Here is a 19,220-nt window from a genome sequence, read left to right on the forward strand (position 1 = left end):
ACAAAGAATCCTAAAATTTATATGGAACAACAAAAGACCTTGAATTGCCAAAGAAACTCAAGAACAAAGAATGAAGCTGAAGGTATCACACCTCCTGATTTAAAAATATACTACACCAGTATCTTACACTATACACAACAATTAACTCAAAATGGTTTAAAGACTTGAATGCAAGATCAGAAACCATAAAACTCCTAGAAGAAAATATAGGCAGTATACTTTTTGACATCAGTCTTAGCAGTATCTTTTCAACTACCATGTCTACTCAGGCAAGGGAAACAAAAGAAAAAATAAACAAATGGGATTACATCAGACTAAAAAGCTCCTGCAAGGCAAAGGAAACCATCAACAAAACAAAAAGACAACCCACTAACTGGGAGAAAATATTTGCAAACCATATATCTGACAAACGGTTAATTTCCAAAATGTATAAAGAACTCATACAATTCAACAAAAAAGCAAATAACCCGAACAAAAAATGGGTAGAGGATATGAACAGACACTTTTCCAAAGAATACATACAAATGGCCGACACATGAAAAGATGTTCAACATCACTAATTATTAGGGAAATGCAAATCAAAACTACAATGAGATATCACCTCATATCTTTCAGAATGGCTATAATTAACAAGACAAAAAATAACAAATGTTGGAGAAGATTTGGAGAAAAGGGAACCCTCATACACTGCTGGTGGGAACGAATGTAAATTGGTGAAGTCACTATGGAAAACAGTATGGAGATTTCTGAAAAAGTTAAAAATAGAAATACCATATGATCCAGCTATCCCGCTACTGGGTATTTATCCAAAGAACATGAAATCAACAATTCAAAGAGATTTATGCACCCCTGTTTTCATCTCAGCATTATTCACAATAGCCAAGACATGGAAGCAACCCTCACCCATCAACAGATGAATGGATAAAGAAGATGTGGTGTGTGTGTGTGTGTATATATATATATATATATATATATATATGCGCACAATGGAATACTACTCAGCCATAAAAAAGACAAAATTGTCCCATTTGCAACAACATGAATGGACCTTGAGGTTATTATGCTGAGTGAAATAAGCCAGACAGAGAGAGACAAACACCATATGATTTCACTCATATGTGGAAGATAAACAAACGCATGGATAAGGAGAATAGATTAGAGGTTACCAGAGGGAAATGGGCTGGGTGGGTGAAAGGGTGGGAGGGTGAAAGGGATAAAGGGGCACATAAGTATGGTAATAGATAAAATCTAGACTATTGATGGTGAGCACAATGCAGTCTATACGGAAACTGATATATAGTAATGTATACCTGAAATTACACAATGTTATAAGCCAATATGATTTCAATAAAATAATTAAATTAAAAAAGTATATTTCTGGGAAGGTATGTTATAAGCGAAGGAGGATATAAAAAATCGCTTAATGATATTTCTTTGTCTGATGGTGTTTTTCTAGATCTCAGTGCACACAGCCTTTATCCTTTTTGCTTATTTGACAGTCTTTTAGGTCCCCTGCCCCTACAGGTGGCATAGTAGATATTGGGAAACATTTATGTTTCTTCATAAATCTCCTTAGTTCAGTCTATCCTGTCTCCCAGCCAGCTCTTATAGCTCCAACTTTGGTTCTGCATACAATTAGCCCCTCAGCTTAACTGTCCTTGGGGCTTCAGGCTTCCCCCGTCGGCACTGGAGGTGCCTGTTCCAGGATGACATTGGTGTCGACAACATCTCTTTTTGTTCTTCTACAGCAGACCCAGTTCAAGGCCTAGAGGGAAGTGTCTTTGCACACACACACACATACACACATTATCTGTGGCAGAATAGACAATGCATAGAGATAGAAAGCAGATTAGTGATTGCCAGGAGCTAAACGCGTGGGGAATGTGGAATGACTCCTAATGGGTATGGTGTTTCTTTTTGGGGTGATAAAAATGTTCTAAAATTAAATTGTAATGAATGCACAACTCTGTGAATATACTAAAACCCACTTCATTGTACATTTTAAATGAGTGGTATACGAAACATATTTTAATAAAGCTGTAAAAAATATCTGTGGCATTATTGTTTTATGACAGATCAACTTTCCCTCAAATCAACATGCTTCTTTTTTTTTTTTATTAATGTTATGATAGATTACAACCTTGTGAGATTTCAGTTGTACATTTTTGTTAGTCATGTTGTGGGTACACCACTTCCCCCTCCGTACCCTCCCCCCACCCCCCCATTTCCCTGGTAACCACCGATCAGATTTCCTTCTCAATATACTAATTTCCACCTATGAGTGGAGTCATATAGAGTTCATCTTTCTCTGACTGACTTATTTCGCTTAACATAATGCCCTTGAGGTCCATCCACGTTGTTGTGAATGGGCCAATTTCGTCTTTTTTATGGCTGAGTAGTATTCCATTGTGTATATATACCACATCTTCTTTATCCAATCATCAGTTTCTGGGCATGTAGGCTGGTTCCACGTCTTGGCTATTGTAAATAATGCTGCGATGAACATAGGGGTGCAACGGACTCTTGAGATATCTGATATCAGGTTCTTAGGATAGATACCCAGTAATGGGATGGCTGGGTCATAGGGTATTTCTATTTTTAACTTTTTGAGAAATCTCCATACTGTTTTCCATAGTGGCTGTACCAGTTTGCATTCCCACCAACAGTGTATGAGGGTTCCTCTTTCTCCACAACCTCTCCAACATTTGTCGTTCTTGGTTTTGGATGTTTTTGCCAATCTAACGGGGGTAAGGTGATATCTTAGTGTAGTTTTGATTTGCATTTCCCTGATGATTAGCGATGATGAACATCTTTTCATGTGTCTATTGGCCATATTCATATCTTCTTTTGAGAAATGTCTGTTCATGTCCTCTGCCCATTTTTTGATCGGGTTGTTTGTTTTTTTGTTGTTAAGCAGTGTGAGTTCTTTGTATATTATGGAGATTAACCCTTTGTCGGATAAGTGGCTTGTAAATATTTTTTCCCAATTAGTGAGCTGTTTTTTTGTTTCAATCCTGTTTTCCCTTGCCTTGAAGAAGCTCTTTAGTCTGATGAAGTCCCATTTGTTTATTCTTTCTATTGTTTCCCTCAACTGAGGAGTTACAGTGTCTGAAAAGATTCTTTTGAAACTGATGTCAAAGAGTGTACTGCCTATATTCTCTTCCAAAAGACTTATTGTCTCAGGCCTAATCTTTAGGTCTTTGATCCATTTTGAATTTATTTTGGTGTGTGGTGAAAAAGAATGGTCAATTTTCAATCTTTTGCATGTGGCTGTCCAGTTTTCCCAGCACCATTTGCTGAAGAGACTTTCTTTTCTCCATTGTAGGCCCTCTGCTCCTTTGTCGAAGATTAGCTGTCCATAGATGTGTGGTTTTATCTCTGGGCTTTCAATTCTGTTCCATTGATCTGTGGACCTGTTTTTGTACCAGTACCATGCTGTTTTGATCACTGTAGCTTTGTAGTATGTTTTGAAATCGGGGATTGTGATTCCACCGGCTTTGTTTTTCTTGCTCAGGATTGCTTTAGCAATTCGCGGTCTTTTGTTCCCCCATATGAATTTTAGGATTGTTTGTTCAATTTCTGTGAAGAATGTTCTTGGGATTCTGATTGGGATAGCATTGAATCTGTATATTGCTTTAGGTAGTATGGACATTTTAACTATGTTTATTCTTCCAATCCATGTGCAAGGAATGTTTTTCCATCTCTTTATGTCATCGCCTATTTCTTTCAAGAAAGTCTTGTAGTTTTCATTGTATAGATCCTTCACTTCCTTGGTTAAGTTTATCCCAAGGTATTTTATTCTTTTCGTTGCAATTGTGAATGGGATAGAGTTCTTGAGTTCTTTTTCTGTTAGTTTATTGTTAGTGTATAGAAATGCTACTGATTTATGCACATTAATTTTATACCCTGCTACTTTGCTGTAGTTGTTGATTATTTCTAATAGTTTTTCTGTGGATTCTTTGGGGTTTTCTATGTATAAGATCATGTCGTCTGCAAACAACGAGAGTTTTACTTCTTCGTTACCTATAATCAACATGCTTCTTATTCACCTCTTGATGCTGTTGAGAACTTCAAGAATACTCACTGATGTTGGCTTAATGGTCTTTATTAACTCTTCTGTTTCTAAAATTTTTAATATTAGCCTAAGATAAGGATTGCTTCTCAGAGAATCCCAGGATGTTTCCAAAGTAAATAGATATTTATAGGTATATTTAGTGTTGCGTTGGAAAAAACAAGGACAAGAACTCAGGAGTTCTGAATTCCTCTAAGTCTACTACTCCCAGTTAGTGTGAACCTTGGTAAGCCGTTTCACCTCTTGGACTTGCATTTTTCTATCTGTAAAATGGGTGGATCAGACCACATGGCTGCTCAGCTTGCTTTCAACTTTAAAGTTCTGAGATTCTATATATATGGTCAAGTATTTGACTATTTTTGGAAATTAGATTACCCTTATAGAACATCACTACTTAGTTCTTTGTAAATAAAACTATTTTGAAAAGTTTAGGTCTTATTGTCAATTCTTGAATAATCTCACATATGTCTTGGTAAGTAAAATACCTAAAAGCCTAAAACATGATTAGGGGCAGATGTAGGGGTTTGGGAATAGTAAAATAAGTGTGTGTGTGTATGTGTGTGTATGTTCTTGGTTTCCAGCATGAAAGCTCTGGCATCTCTCCAGAAAGCATCCATCTGTCTTTTACCCAATGGCAAGGACTTTTTAAACCAAGCTGTGTTTTTCATGCCTTCTCTCCAAAAGACAGGAAGCAGCAGCCAGCTCAGCAGTGCTAACCTCTGATGGCCAGTACTGTTGTTTGTGATCATGGGCAGCCGAAAGCCAAGGCTGCAGAAACCACAGGAGATGTCAGTTCTGACACATGGGTCCCTGTTGTACCCAGAACTTGCACTGGCTGATGCAAGCCTTGCAGGTGCCCTTGGTTATGAAGGCAGAAGCTGGACTCTTAGAAGCAATCTGTGTTTTCAAGCCCTCTCCAGGGACCCTGAGGTGATGGGGCTGGGACAAGCCTGGGGATGGAAACTTTGTGGGGAACAAAGGGCTAAACAAGAGACCTTTTCCAACATTTTCGCTTGAGGGCTTAGTATTTTGAATGGTTTCAACACCTCCAAAATAAGATTCCCATGTTTTCCATGTCAGAGCTTTTAAATACTTTAAGCAAAAGTGCATTTGATTATGAGATTGGGTTCATCATGTTCAGAGAATTAAGTAATGCAACACTGTCAAAGAATGGAAAGTAATCCTAAAGCAAACCAAAATAAAATTGTAGGATTGTCTATTCTTTTCTTTCTAATCTCCCTATCTTGCATCCTTTCCACTTGTGATTAAAGCCATTTCCAATTAACACAAAAGAGAACAGATCTTGCCTGCTCATGTTACTCCCTCAAACTGTCTTCAGTACTCTGCCTGGTCTGTGACTTCCTAACATATTCTAGTAAATTCTTAGTATTATTCCTTTTCCCTCCCCTAACAAGCTCTCCCTTTTTGAAACTAATTCCTGATAGCAGCAGCTCTTGTAGGATGTTGACTAGACCGTTGAATTCAACTTTTAGGCCTTCTAGAGCAAGGCACAAATGATTTAGGGATATAGAGTTACAAGCAAGAAAATCGAAACATTTTATGGTTTTGAAACAGAATTGAGCAAATCACCACATTAATGTTCAAAGGTCAACCAATACAAAGATCTGAATTTATTAAAATGATTTTGCTTGGTTCTTTAAAAGAGGAGAAGAATAATTTCAAACTTCATTGAATCATCATCACTTTTGATCAAATGACACGTAGACTTTTCACTTTGCTTCTTTGTGTCTATTACCAGTTGCACAGAACAGTAACATGGTTCAGGACAATCTCAGAGTGATGTTAGTGGCAGAAACAATTGGCAGGCAGACTTCTGGGTCAAGCAGTTAATAATGTGATAAAGAAAAAATATCCAAATTATTCTTTTGGCCTATTAGCTGTATTTTTCAGCACCCTGGTGGTCATTGTGTGCATAGAACTACTCTGAGTAGCTCTATGGAAACAGATAATGATGACAAAAAGTACCATCTGGAATACACTGTATTATTATTCATAAATATTCAGAACCCTAAATATAGGACAATTAAACATTCCCACCCTGTTGAACTCAGGCATGGCTGTCTATGAGTTTCCTTGGCCAGTAAATTGTTAGCGGAAGTGACATGTATCTCTTACGGACAGAAACTTTAAAAGCCAGAAAATAGTTCTCCAGTATCTTTTCCCCCTCCCTCTGCAATTACAGAAGCAAGTATCTGGAAGCCTCCATCAATTTGGATCAGTGAGAAAAGATGGGCAGAGTCCTCCTGCTGACCTGCAATAGACATGAAATCTGAGTGATAAATAAACACTGTTCTTTTAAGCTGCCACTGTTTAGGGGTTGTTTGTTACTAGACCATAACCTAGTTTGTCATGACTGATACATCATCTCTCCCCTTGAGACTTTTAACTAATGTAGTAGGTAGTACAAATACACATACCCGTCTTTGCATAAATAATACATACAAAAATGCTTAAAGGTACAAATTCAAATCTTGCAATACAAGGATGCAGATGAAATTATTAAAGGAGGAAGGATAAAGAAGGAAACATAGGGAAAAAATTTCTAGATAACCTAGAGCTAGGTGAAGCTACTTCAGAAAATCCCGGAAATAAACCTTGAAGAAGATTCTGAAGATGAAAAGCTAAGTGACTCATGGGAGAGGCTGCTCCAAGGACATGACAGTTTGCAAAAATGACAGTAAGAATTTCAAGAACTTCACCAGTTTGCTGTGTTCCCATTCCTCCCTCCCCCAGCCCTTTAGATCCATGGATTCTTTCTGTTCTCTCTCACTAGTGGCCATATCTGTTCGAATTACACACCATCATTAAATTATGTTGAGATTGCTGTCCTATAAAATAGTAAATCTTTTGCATACTTAAGGAAAGGTGTTTATCCAGTTAGCAAAATTGTGCATCCTTAGGCATACCCCAAAGCACAGAGTAGAACATCTAAAGGTGATTATCATCAGCAAAGAAAAGAGGCAATACTGCTCCTCTACTTGATGGCTTTACATTGGGTGCTGGCTTTTGCATTCTAATGCTGGAAGTTTCTCTCCTCATGTTGCTCTATCAAGTTTCCTCATCTATATTCCAGAAACTTTCACTTCAGTCTATTATTTCCTTCAGCTCTAATTTATTTCCTCACTTTTAAATTCACCATTAAAATGAAAAGCAAAGGCATGCGTATTCACCAGGCACTTTCTCTGAGGTTCTTAGAACCCTAATTATGATATGAAAACATGATTTCCAACTTTGCAGACGATGCTAAATTGAGAGAGAATAAAAACAAATGAGGAATAATTAGGTGGTGCAGCCAGATATAAAAGGATTTACATCATTTATGTTTCTGGACTAATAGATGGCAAATGCAGGGCTTCACAGATAAATGGAAGATAATTAGCCCCCGCAAAGTATCAGAAATGGGGATCTCTGCTAAATAGGAAGGTGCTGACGAAAAGTGGCGTGAGTGAGGAGAAACACAGTGGGATGCAGGGGTCAGCGAGGGTGATTACAGCCTGGAGATGATTGCATCATGGAAAAACTCCAGAGATCTGGCACATTCTCCAGCTACCCTTTTAGTCTGCATCCCTCCCTCACTCTGTCACACAGAGGCGTTCTGTTGTTAACAATGTGTTTCTTTAGAGCCTTACATAGAGCCTGGCTCTGTGCAGTTTTTGCATTGTAGGCAGGCTCTGCAAGAAGAAAGATAACTTCAGAGGGAGAACATTTTCTTTAACAAGGAAACCTTGGTGGTATATACATGGCACAACATTTCTAGTAGTTTTTAAAAGCTTATTTTGGTGGATTAAAACTGAAGTGCCATTCTGACTGCTTTGGAGATGCAAAAGAGAATGCATACACATTATTTGTTTAATTCTTGTGGCAAAAGCCCCTTTCCTCCAATGGTTCCTCATGCTCTCTGAGGGTGCCTCACACTTAAGGCTCAAGGTTCTATTCCTAGACCTAGAAGGAAACCCAACTCACCATCTTATCCCTTTCCACTTGCAAGTAGTCTAGCTTTGGGCTTCCAGTGACAATTATACAACACTGCCTGAGATTCCAGAACAATAACAATAATAGACCAAATAACAGAACCATGTGCACGCACCTCCAAGGTCAAAGGCTGGCCAGTCATTGAGAAGTCCTCCCTCCCCACTGGTCTTGACCTTTTTGTGGCACGAAGCATCATTTACCAACCAGCCATGGATATCTCTAATTTTTGGCTTCCATGATGCTATATGATGCCTACTGGAATACACTCTTCTTTCCCTGCTCACCTTCTTGTCCTCAAAGGACATTCATCAAAATACAGCCTCTAACTACATCTTTCTCTTTAGACACTCTCTATTTCATAGAATGTATCCCGTCTCTTGGTTCCAGCTATCACACCATCATGCTGTGCTTCAAGATTCAATTCTAATTTTTTGTGATCCATGAATCATTTCTGTTCTTTCCCCCAAAGAAGTGACTTCTTGTTGCTGTAAACTTATCTCATGCCCAAGCTATAGTTCATAAGCCATTTTTATACTTAAAATATAAAACATATCATTGCAATAAAAGGAAATCTTGGAAATATCACAGTGGAAAAAGTGTTTCTCCTTTCCTTTTGTAAATTTAATATCTAAATGCATCCCTACTCCAGGAAGATAGCTTCTTCTCAGAGCTTAGCTCCCATAGTCCAATCTTAAAGTTCTTCATGAGCAGGGAATTAAACTCTTCTGCTCTCTTCGCACCAGTTTGTATATACTACTAAGAAGAGTGACTCATTTTGAGTGTCTCTATGCCCATCTATCCCCAGTCCCTAGTCAGGGTTTGGTTACCATTTTTTTTTTTTCTTGCTGCGCTAATTTATTTTCATATCTCTGCTTCCGGTTCTGTAGATCAACTGTCTAGTTTGGTTACTTTACGACAGGTTTCTATACGACCAATTGCAGTAGCCTAGACTTCTCTTGCCTGCTCTGCCTATATCAAACTAATTCTGAAGCTCCTCAAAGTTTTTTGCCTTTCCCCTTTCCAATGCCACTGCTGGTACTCTCACCATCAGCACCAGTACTGCTCCTATTCTCTCCAAGAGATGGTTAAACATCTTGTTTATTTAATTTTTTTTTCGGAATAGTAGAAACACACAAACACCTCACCACCACCAGTTTCACCAGTACTCTAACCCCAAACAACAGTTCCAAGACATACACTGGAATATTGTCACCCTTATCTATACTCAGCCTCTCAGGTTGTTGATAAAACAAGATATCCCTAGTGTTGTAAAAATTCTGTTGTCTGTTCCTGTGGAGGAGTGGGGGCTAACAGAAGCAGTTCAGCTCTCAGAACAGAAAGGCAAAGCAAATGCTTCTCCTCTCAAATTTGCAGTCAAGAGATGTGCAGATGGCATTGGGCCTAATGTAGACTTAGGGTAACTATTTGGTAGATTCTTTTTAGATACTAATGCATGAGCCTATTTTTCTACTCACCCAAACTGCCTGGCATCTCAGCAGGAAGGAAAATGCCCTTCCCATCTACCATCATTCATGGCCCGTAGTCCCAGGGTCCCTAGGCATATGCTGATAACCAAAGGACTTACCCCTGAAGCAGACCTAAATCTCTGGGTTCTTGGTATGGTGCCTCGCATTAGAGCTGTTTGAGGATGATTCTCATCTCCCCAAGCCATTTGTAAGGTCCTAGAAGGAAGGATATTCTCTTACACATTTAATAAGCCTGCCTGCTATTACTTGGAGTTCTTAAAGATAGTTATTATGAGGAACGTTAGGCTCAGAAGTGCTGGGTTGGCATTCTAATAATAGAATGTGCCTTCTTTTACTTATTTTTCTACTATTTTTTATCATGACAATTTTAAAACATACACAAAAGTATACTAAACATATCAACTCCCATGTACTCATGACCCAGCTTCAATATTTAGAAACAATTTGCCAATCTGGTCTCATCTATACACCCTATTTCCCCTTCTGCTTGAATACTGTGAAGCAAGTCAAACATATCAGATGTATGCCTCTCTAACAGACAATCTTTTTTTAAATTAGGTTTTAAAAATTATTAATATATAATTTACATACAGGAAAATTCATCTATTTTAGTAACAATGCTTTTTTAACATACCCTCAATATGATTATAACCCAACTAAAATTAACAAAAACTTCTAAATGTCATCTAATACCAGATTGACACTGAAATTCCCATAATTTTCTCCAGACTGTCTTTTTACAGTTGATTTGTTCAGATGAGGATCTCAACATGGGCCACACATTGTATTTGGTTTTGATGTCTCTTCAGTCTGTCTTATTTTGTAGTAGTTCTTCCACTCATCTATCTTTCACTTAACAATTTTAGCAGCCTTAGATGATTGCTGCCTGGATCTAGCATTCTATTAGGGATTGCACAATCATGACTTTCTAAAACTATCATTCCCTATGAATTTATTAGTTGGAGTTTTCCTAAAAAGAATGTTCCCTTAGGGGCTATTCAGCTACTCTAAAAGACTGTTCAAACATTAAAGGGAGGTTAAATGTTGCATTCTTTCACTTGTTTAGCAATTTTCAGAATAACAAGTTGATTGTTTTAGTAAACTCTAAAGGAGCTGGATTAATTTTAGTATTAATTCTCTTATGTTCGTGTGTCCATTGCATTCATTGGTCCTATGATGCTCAAATTATTCCAACTTTGACAGCAAGATTGCCCTGATGTTGGCTTCTGTGTTCCTTTAACAGGACCCCAATAGACATTGCTTCTTAGAATTCTGGCATTAGATGCCCCAAGTTCATCTTGAACATTTCCTGCCTCAGACTTGAAATCACCCTATTTTTCTCCAGGGAGCTCTGGTTTGTTTAACAGGACCTGGTATTTAAAGAGGACAATCTAGCTGCTAGGGGTAGTCATCACTTTTATGCTTCTCTTCAGAGAATTAAGGTAGGGAATTTGTAATTTCTAGAACAAGAAAACTAAATCCTTAGTTCACAGTGATGTTTCATATTCACATATAAGAGTAGAGGGATTGTATTTAATTCCTTCGATTATATAGTTTTCTCTCTTTAGTCTTATGATCAAAATCTTGGTTCCTAATGACATTTATACAGTTTTTGCTCTCTCTCAATATAGATTCAAAATAATAATACCCATATTATTTCCAACAACAAAATTTTTGAGTGAAGTTTAAGATTTATTTCTGGTGGTTTTTTTTTTTTTTTTTTTTTTTGGCCTTTGAATATATGCTCCTAGGGATGTAGTGTCAAAATACTGTGTTTTAAAGTCATTTAAAATAATTCCTCCTTATGCATTCATGCTGTGACTTGAAATGTAAAATATGTTTTCAGTATGTTTTAAATTTGTAAGAATTTATTTTTTGCTTAATTTTGTTTTAAAATATAAACCATTTACATATTTCTAAAGTCAAAACTACAGAACAAGTTAGTTTCAGAGAAACAGAGTCTTTTTTTTCCCCTTCCAATCTGTACCCTTCCTTCTCTCTTATAGGTAAGCATTTTTATTAGTTGGTTTATTTTTTCCACTATTTCTTTCTAAAAATAAAAATAACACACAAATATGAATGAAATTTATCATATAGACTGTTCTACCTCTTGCATTTAGCATTGTGTCCTAGAGAGACCACTCCACAGAATGTGGAGATCTTCCTCTTTCCTCTTCACAGCTGCATAGTACTCCTTTGAGTGGATGCCCAATAATTTCTTCATTCAGTTCCCTCTTGACAAACATTGAGTTAATTCATATCTTCTGTTATTATAAATAGCATTGTAATTAATAGCTCTTTACATGGATCATTTGGTGTTTTTGCCACTTCTGCCTCAGGATACATTTCTAGGAGTGAAGTTACTGCCTAAGGGTAAGTGCATAAATAATTTTGTTAGATATTGTGAAATTACTATGTGCATTCTTAGGCAACTCATCTCTATGTGCCTGGTTCTTCATTGGCAAAATAGAAATAATACCTCCTTCCAAAAATATTGTGAAGATCAAACAGACAATGGAAATCAAAGCACCTTGAAAAAAAAACATAGAGCAATAAACAGATGTAAGTGATTAGTATTAATAAACAGCAATTCATTGTTAGAGGGGACTCATGTAGACACACAAATGTCTGGCCATCGTCTCATTGAGTCTGACTGAAGTAGGGAATCAGCCTTAGACATAGAGGGAGAGACATGGAAAAAATTTAGATATGTGTAAGATGCTATGGGACCATAACAGAACAATCATTTCTCCAGGTGTGGAGATGTTGAGGAAGCCAACATTGGAGCTGAATTTTGAAGAAGACAAGGAGTTTACGAGATGGGGATAATAGGGCATTACATGGTTGGGGGTGGAGAGACTGCACCAGTAATAGAGGAGTGAAATTTTACTGGGAGAGTAATTCTGGTATAGGGGATTTTAGAGAACATGTAGGGGGGGATTGTACGAGGAGATGTTAGAGAAGTAAGTCAGAGCCAGAATATAGAGGGTATGTGTGCCATGCAGAGGAGTTTTCACTTTACTATATATAGTATATGTGTATGTGCGCGCGTGTGCGGTGTGTGTTGGGGATGGTTGACATGGAAGTTTTCTTAAATCTCATACTTTATTCCTCACGAAAGTACAGGTCAGTAACTGATTATTATTAAATACACACATTATATATTATATAATATGATATTCAAAACTATCCATAAAGAGTTCCTTTTGAAACAATTGTTCCAATGGCCAAGTGCATAAAAAAAATTCTGATTATACTAAGTCACATTTTTTCTTTGGTGACACTTTCTAAACACAGAAGGATAAAACAAAACCACATCACCATCTTCCTCTTGTTATCTGGGACAGTCAACAAATCCAGAGTAGTTGCCTACCAATTCTATTACCGTGTAACTAGCTAAGCTATCTTAGAGGAGCACGTGGATTTCCAGACTGTCAACTGGGAGGAATGGAGGAAACTAGGAGCACAGGCAAGAAAAGCAGGATCTGCTTCCCCAAAAGCTCTAGTGCATTCTTCTTTCTGAGGCTCTTTAGTCTGAGACTGCCTAAAGCCTGACTGTGTGGCTATGCAGAGAAATCGGTGAACTATGTGCTGGAAGTCGGAGTCTTAGGGAAATATTTGTTTTTATAGTTTTATATAGTTTAGTTTTTGGAGTGAAGTAAATCTTTAGTTCTAATGTCAAGAATAGACGTACAATACCAAGAATAATTTGGTTTAATGAAACTCGTGATCCATGTAAACAAATATTCCCTCTTTGCCTCAATTGCCAAGAAGCTTACACCCAAATTTAGGGCCTCCTAACAACTGTATGGGACTTCTTGTATTTGGGATTCTAACTTCCTCCATTTTATATTCCAACTCTATTGTTTTGTTGCTTTGTTTTTTGCTGTTCTTTCTTGGAATTCTATTTTTGCATATTCTCATTGCAGTGTTAATAAGAGAATATATGTAACGTATGCAAATCATAGTGCATAATATATTTAACACTTAAGAAATAGATCATTACCCAGATGCTGCATCTACCTACGTGCTTTTCCCCAATCCCACCGCCCTACAACTACTATCCTAAATTTTATCATTCCCTTGTTTTTCTTGTACTAGTTTTATTACATATTTACGTATGCCCAAACAATGACAAATTTCTTAGTTTTTCTTGTTTTAAAGTTTTTTTGCAGTCATACTGTATATATCTATTGGGATTTGATGTTTTTGTTTACCCAACACTATGTTCTCAGATTAATCCATGTTTCCGTATGTAGCTGTGATCATTCCTTTTTCACTACTGGATGATATCCCATTATGTGAAAAAATGAATGTATACATATTTGAGATTGTATATAACATGTATGTGTGTGTATGTATATATAAATATATATATTCCTCTATCCTCCAATCTCTAGGCATTTGGAATGTTTCTAGTTTGGGATATTACAAACAGTATGCCTATGAGAATTCCTATACAGGTAAAAATATGCAACAATTTCTCTAAATCACATTTGTAGATACGAAAATGTTTGGTCATAGAGTATGTGAATGTTCTGCTTTGAGAAATAGAGGACATTTGTTTTCCCAAGTTGTTCTAATTTCCATCCAGCCAGCTGAGTATAATAGTGCTCCTGTTGATACACATCCTCTGTCAAGATTCTTAATATTTTGCCATTCTGGTAGGTGTGTAGCGCTATATTATTTCACTCTGAATTTGCATTTATATCAGTAAAAGATTTGTGAATTTTTCATGTTTATTGGTTATAGATATCTCTTTCTGTGTGTGCGAAATGCCTGTTTTATGTATTTATCCCAACTTTCTATTGAATTGTTTGTATTTTTCTTATCCACGTGTATTTTTCCCATATTGTGGACACTAATCCTTTGTTAGTTATATGCTTTACAAATAGCTTTGCCCAGTTAGTGGCTTCATTTTCCCTCCCCTTCTAGTATGTTTCGATGAACAGTGGTACTTAACTATAAAGCAGTTAAATTTATGCATAGTTAATTTTATGCTGAGATCTTTTCATGTCTTAAAAAAAAACCCGTCTTATGCAAAGGTCAGAAAAATTCTCCTATGTTTTCTTCTAAAACTTTTAAAGTTTTGTATTTCACATTTGAGTCTTCAAAGCTTCTGGAATTAATTTTTGTGAATTGTGCGATTTAAGGATCTAATTGGTTTAAATTTTCTACATGGATAATCAATCGTTCCCGGTACCATTTACTAAAGAGTCTTTTTATTCCCCAGTGATAAGCAAGACCACATCTGTCCTATAATCAAAGTTCTATAAATGCATTTACATTTCGTGGTTCTCTATTCTAATTCATTGGTCAATTTGTTCTAACTCATTCCACTACCTCCTTGTCTTAAGTATAAGAGCTTAAATAAGTCTTGCCGTGTAGAAAGGAAAGCTCACCCCAGGGTGACAGATATCTGATTGTTAAATATATAAACTGTCTTCTTGTACTATAGTCTCTATATTTCATATAACGGAATCATACAATATATATCCTTTGTGCTTGTTTTCTTTTGTTCATCATTATGTTTGTGAGATTTATACATACTGTTGATGTAGCTATAGCTCATTTATTTTCATAACTGTCATAGCTGTATGGTATTCTTTTTTTATGATGATATCATATATTTTTCTCTGTTTTACTATTAAAGGGATATTTGGGTTGTTTCCAGTTTTCTTTTTCTTTCTTTATATTTGATTTTTAAAAATTCTTGACATCATCTAAAAGGGTGTGTTAAAGTTTTCAACTAAGTATATAATGGTGAATTGTATCAATTTCCCAATATATTTGTGTCAACTTTTTGCTTTATCAGTTTTCACGTATTTGTCATGTTCATGCAAGTTTAGAATTATGTTATCTTCCTGATGAATTGAAAAATTTTCAGCTTTATGTAGTGACCTTCTTTATCTCTAATAGTGTTTTTTGTCTTAAACTCTGCGGGGTTAGATACTAATACAATGACCCCAGGATTCTCTTCCTTTACTCAGCATTTACTGTTGTTTTTCTGTTTTTAGCTAATTTGATAATCTGTTTTTAATTGGTAAGTTTAGTCCACTTATATTCATTTAATATATATTAGGGCTTATTTCTATTATTTCTATTATCTTACTTTTTAATTTCTATTTATCATGCTTATAAAAATTTCTTTGTTTTCTTCTCTTTCAATTTTGGGTTGAGGGTTTTTTTCCCATAGCTTGTTTGTCTTCACTGTTTTGCTAATTATGTTTTTCTTCTTTTATGTTCTCACTTGAAATTTTATCACACATCTTTAGTTAAACAATGACTAAGTTAAACAATATCTTCACCCTGAAAAAACAATATAAAGACCTTGGAACATGTTAACTGGGAATATACCCTTCCAAAATTAAATTAAATGCTGCTTTTTCTCAGTATTGTAAATATGTTATTATTTTATATTAGTTATTCTTGGGTTTATATATATGTATTACCTTTTTATTTTTTCAGACTGTCTTTCTGTGATATTACTTCTTCCTGAAGAACATCCTTCAGAAATTCCTTAGCAAAAGTCATTGGTGGCAAAGGTATCATAGTTTACGTTGATCTTCAAATATCTTCATTTAATCTTACAGATAGTCTCTGAGTACACAATTCTAGATTGATATTTATTTTCTCTAAGTACTCTTTCTGGTTTTGATTTTGCTTTTAGTAGTCTGCTATCAATTTAATTGTCTTTCTTTTGTGGGAAATCTTTCCTATTTTGGGGGTGGATACTTTTTAATATAGTTCTGTCTCTGATATTCTGAAGGTCCTCTACAATGTGCCTTGGTATGAGTCTACTTTATTTATTGTGCTTGGGATTTATTATGTTTTCTGTATATATGGATTCACATTTTCCATACTCCTGAAAAATTCATATCCTGGTCAGAATCCCAGAAGGAATGAATAGAGAGAATCAAGAAAGGCAAATTGGTGATGAAGCTGTAGTTCATGCATTTTCATAGCTGAATAGCATTCTACTTTATTAATACATTATCACATTTTTACTCTATTACTTATAATTTTTTATTTCTACAAATTCTAATTTTATTTACAAAAATATCCACTCTCTTTCTAATGGCCTCTTATTGTTTGCAAATGTTTTCTTTTTAAAAAAAACATTTCAAACATAATGGTTCTATATTATGTGTCTTGCAATCTGTGTATCAGTAGTTTTGGAAATCTTAATATGCGGTGGTTGATTCCGCTGACCTTTACTCATTGTGGGTTTTTCTTTGCTTTTCTTTGATGCTATTTGATTGTGAGGTCATCACTTGATACTAACGTGGGAGACTGCTGCCTAAATTAAGTACATTTTCCCCATGGAGGATTTGCTTCTGTTGTTGATAATGGCTAATGGCCACCACGAAGCTGGATCCACTTTCACCCACGTTTAAAGTCTCAGCTTAGTTCAAAGTCCCACCTTTAGTTTCCCTACCTTGCTTCTGGACCAAAGCTTATAGTACCCATACAGAAAGTGCTACTATAGTCATCCATACTCAGGAACTCTCCCTTTCCCAGTTTTCCTCCATTTCATACTCCCGTCTCATACCTCAGATCTTTTTTTGGATCACATGTCTACTTGCAGTACTCACCTACCTTCTTTAAGCCCAGTAATGTGTGTTCTATTCCACATTTAAATACTCTGCAATCCCTCAGAGCATTTGGTCTGCTATAATGCTAGAAGCACTGAATTTATTTTTAAAATCAAAATGATAAGCACACATGGCAAAAAAAAAAAATCAAAGAAACAGAAAGGCTATGATGACAGTAGTTTCCCACTCCTTACCTCTCCACCACAATACCATTTCCCCCAAACAACTTATTCTAAGTGTTTCTGCTCATAGAATTTATATGGTAAGTAACCTCCATATACCTAAATAATATACATATACTTCTATTTTCTTATCTATGAAAGATGTAGATTTAGTTTAGTAATTTAGCCCTTTCTCTTTCCTCCTCCGAATTTTTGATATACATATTATTGAGCTTAATTCTTTTATTAAATACATTTCTAATGTTAAACAATATATTTGACCCCTTATTCTACTAACTTCCATCAATATCTCTTGACTATCTCTCCCCCTTACTTTGAGGATATGAGCACACTGACTCTTTCTTCCATGTGTCCCACCACCCTCTACTCGTGTCCTAGCTAATTTGAATTACACACTTACTTTTATATTACCAAGTTGTTCACATTTAAATTGCTTTCAACTAATGTTGAAATTTCCAGTATCTTTAGTAGGATGATTGTAAAACCTCAAAATCAACAAATAACATTTTCATTTTTAGGACAATGTAGATACTTTCAGTGTGGGCCAAGTTCTATATTGAGATTGTATTTCCTTCACCTTGAGCTCAATGCCATGATCCTTGAGCCGCATGAAGGGGAATGGTTCTAACATCAAGTGCAAATAGGTATTGTCTTCTTATGATTTTTAACCACTGAACATCATAGTACAATTTAGTTTGTTTCACAGTTAGATCATGACTTTCTATATAGTTTTTTGGGGTTTTTTTCCTGGAGATTCAAATGGCTTTTCTTTATTTCTTGAAAGATTTAGCTTTATCATCGCCTCCTTTTTTCCCCAAGTGCTCAATCATATATTCTATTCTATCAATTTCTTCCATCTCTTATCCCACTTCCTGGAAACTTTCCTCCTAGAGTCTCTATCTACTACATTCAAACTGGATTTTTTTGTTCTCCAGGCCTGCCAAACTGCTGTCACATTGAGAAGTCATTAGAGTCACGGTTTTCCAGTTCCCATATATTCCTCCTTCTTGGTTTATCCTTTAAAAGAATTTTCGGCAGAATACATCCTCAAATAGCTTATTAGAAAAAGTGTGTGGGTAATAAAATTTATGAATCCTTATATGTTTTTATTTGTTTCTCACATTTTATTTCTGCTTTTTCTCAGTGTAGGAACACAGGTTACAATTTTGAAGGAACTTCTCCATCATCATCTAGTATGCAAGTAGTCTTGCTCAGGAATCTGAATACTATTCTAATTATTTGTATCACCTTTTAGGTAACCTTTATAAGTACACTTTTAACTCTTTCCCATTGGGTTACCTTCATGAGGACACTTTTTTTAATTCTTTTCTTTGTTCGTAATCTCCTCTCTCATTTTCTTCACTCTTATAGGTTTACTCCTTTTCAAAAATTTTATTCTCTTATTTTAGAAGGAAATCTAGAGGGATGTGAGGCAAATACGCATTCTCTGGTCTACCATCTCAAATCTCCATCACTTATTTTTAATATATTATGTTGTAGTACTGTATTCATTGTGTCAGGTGCCTAAACTTCTTTTTGGAATAAATCAGAATAACATATTCATGCAGTCATTCAGTAAGTTTCCAAAAGTTGAGGGGCAGATGAGATGTTCGCCTGATTCAGACTAATACATTTTTAATTCCATAATCTTAGAAAATATTGGAGTATTGATTCTCTGGGCTAGCTAATAATAGATGCAGACCCATGGGACTCAGAGAGTCTAACAGGTCAAAAGCTCAAAATCCAGAGGGATAGATGGGACCAAAGAGCTCCAAGCAATGAAAAATCTTACAAGCACCAAGACAACTGTGATGATGGGAAGCGTTGTTGCAGAGATGCACTGATGGAATAATTTTTGGTAAATATAGTTGTGAATTATTTTGCCCAAGGC

The 19,220-nt window shown here is 35.9% G+C and overlaps 1 long non-coding RNA gene across 1 annotated transcript in view; it reads right to left on the bottom strand.

Moving 5' to 3' along the window:
• The window catches only part of LOC123282457 (uncharacterized), a 779,045-nt gene that overhangs the window by 120,836 nt on the left and 638,989 nt on the right, over positions 1–19,220 (bottom strand). The window lies entirely within an intron of this gene.

Source organism: Equus asinus, chromosome X (genome assembly GCF_041296235.1).
Source record: "Equus asinus isolate D_3611 breed Donkey chromosome X, EquAss-T2T_v2, whole genome shotgun sequence".
NCBI classification, from domain to species: Eukaryota; Metazoa; Chordata; class Mammalia; order Perissodactyla; family Equidae; genus Equus; species Equus asinus.